This window comes from Macadamia integrifolia, chromosome 9, assembly GCF_013358625.1.
Source record: "Macadamia integrifolia cultivar HAES 741 chromosome 9, SCU_Mint_v3, whole genome shotgun sequence".
In the NCBI taxonomy this organism is placed as follows: Eukaryota; Viridiplantae; Streptophyta; class Magnoliopsida; order Proteales; family Proteaceae; genus Macadamia; species Macadamia integrifolia.
The window spans coordinates 22,373,489-22,376,113 of NC_056565.1; the positions used below are offsets into that span (position 1 = coordinate 22,373,489).

Consider the following 2,625-nt stretch of genomic DNA (forward strand, 5'->3'; position numbering starts at 1 on the left):
ATTCAAAATACCTTTTCTCATTCCAATCAAATGATCACATGTCATGGCTTAAAAGTTTCCCTCTTACCCGTGGGTGAAGGGAAACTCGATGGGTCACATTTGGGCTAGACATCTGAGGCCCAAGACTGAAACTGACAGATAAAGAAATCGATCCTCAGACCCGAAACTAAAACCAATTTTACTAATCGGTATTGGGCGTTCAATCTTTATAATTAAATCAGTTCTTAATCAATCTGTTTAGTCATTTGTTGCCTTTTTTTAAAGATAATTGGTCTTTAATAGGTCAGGTTTCGGTCTTTAACTACTTTTTTTTTTTAACAAGAAAAACTATTTATTAGAGAAAATCAAGAGAGGACAAAGTCCTTCCAGGAGAACAGTTATTTACAAGACAAATTGGCGGATTGAGCCACCAGACCTAGGAGATTCCTAACAAAGAAGCACCCTAGGTTAAATTATGAGCTTCCCAGTTGTTTGACCGGGGAGAAAAATGAAAACCAACAAAACTAAAGAAAGACAACAAAGACATGATGTCCTCAACTATTACTCTCGTTGTCCAGTCGAGGGAAGAGATATTACAAGTCAAGCCCCTAATGATAGATTGACCGTCACTTAAAACAACTAAAGCAGGAAGATCTAACACGTGGGCAAGAAGAATTCCATCACGCAAAGCTTCAGCTTCCATAGCTGCAGCAGAAGCACTAGTCCCAGGCTTGCTTTTAGCTATAATAAACCTGCCCTCATGGTCCCCGATCACAACACCACAACCTCCCTTGTGAGTTATAGATCGCCAAGCACCATCTGTGGATATAACAAAATGAACCTCCAGAGTTCGAAAAGGTAGATTATCAACAATAGGACACCCAACATTTGTACTCTGAGATGCTAGAAAGATGTTCCCCTCCACAATAGAAGCAACAATGCAAGTCATTGTACTATGAAGGATGGAATCCCCATGGTTGAATACCACATTGTTTCTGGCCTTCTAGATCTGCCATATTGTAGAAGACCAAGCAATGTGGAAGTCCATTAGACAATGTAACATCCCTGCCATTGAAATCAGCAGTGTTAAAACACAACGTAGAAGCATACCAAACAGTAGAGGCAAATAATCATTGAAATAATGCATGAATAATAAACTCCTAAGCATTCGCACAAATAGGACACAGAGCATGAGACATCAATTTTCTTTTAAACAATTGTTGTCTAACCTCTATTAAGTTCACACAACACCTCCAAATGAACAATTTAATTTTTAGGATTAGAGGCAACTTCCATAAAACACTCCAAAAAGGGTCAGGGGTAGAAGTAGAAGGTCCAATTGGAGAAAAGGAGCAATAATAAGCATATTTAACTGTAAACAATCCAAAACTAGTAAAGCCCCAATACCAATTGTCCTCTCTATCATTGATGCAAAGGGGAATTTGAGTAATAGCCAAAGTCTCTACAGGAGAAAATAAGGATCATATTAAAGGAACACTCCATTGTGGATGAAGGAATAATAAGATCATCCACTTTATTTACAGATGGATGAGAAGAAATAATAGAAATAGTCCCTCCAGGTAATGAGAGAACCCACTGATCAGTAAAAATGCAAGTTGTAGCACCATTACCTATTTTCCTTCTAAGTCCCTTGATCCAGATTTCTCTACCAGCTTCTCCAGCCCCAAGAACAGTTGTTCTTAGGGTTGGCTTCAAGAAAGGTCGAGTTAGGGAAATACTACCCTTTTAGTACCTTGACCCATAAAGCATCACTGTTATTTAAAAGTCTCCAGCATTGTCATGCAAGAAGAGCATGATTAAAGTAGTCAAAATCACGGAAGCCAAGACCCTCCACCTTCTTACTTTGACAGAGCCTTTAACTACTTTTAGTCGGTCCTTAATCATGTTAATCAAGTTGGACTGATTACGATATTGAAAAAGTTTTTCTAGGCCTGAGTCTACATGATTATTGAATTTTAGCTTCCTCAGATCTACCATGTGTCAAGAATGAGTGCAGACTAGGAAACCCTAGTTTTTTACCTTGTGTATTTTTTTAAGTATAAATTCCCATGGTGTCCAACGAAATGAAAGGGGAGGCATCATTGTCATGCTATGGATGGCCCTATATCAGCAGAGAGGCCAATGAGAGCTCGCACAAGGACATCTAATATGGGTGAGATTTTCATTTGGAGGCATCATTTTACCCTGTGTCTGGGTGCAAGCTCCACGCAACCTGACAATCTTCTTTTTTCCTAAAAATGAAAATATGACATGCCTTTGAAATTTGTAGAATATTTGCATTGCCTCAACATTCGATTTATCTCATATACATTCAATATTCCAGGAGTTCAATCATAATATCAAATTACCTAGATGGGAGGAAAACTTTATCCATTCATTTTTATCATGGTTACAAAATTTTCAATGTTTTTTTACCCCCTCATTTTAATTTTACTTTACATGGCCTTCGTTTCATTTTCAACCAAATATGCCCTAGATTTTGGACCCCATGCTTGGGCAGGGTCTAGGGGTCTCAAAAGCTGGCTCGCACCAATAGGCCCAACATAAACCGATTGGTTAAAACTCGAGACTAGCCTAGTTGCTTACGAAACGTGTTAGACTTGAGCATTGAGTAGTCCAAGTGCA

The 2,625-nt window shown here is 38.6% G+C and overlaps 1 long non-coding RNA gene across 1 annotated transcript; it reads right to left on the reverse strand.

Annotated features, from left to right (window-relative positions):
- Positions 1-334: 334 nt before the first annotated feature.
- On the reverse strand, positions 335-1,721 carry LOC122090160. The gene is made up of 2 exons (XR_006143430.1): positions 1,611-1,721; positions 335-1,044 (listed from the first exon to the last, which is right to left on the reverse strand). It is a non-coding gene; the product is annotated as an uncharacterized LOC122090160 (long non-coding RNA).
- Between the last annotated feature and the right edge of the window lie 904 nt (positions 1,722-2,625).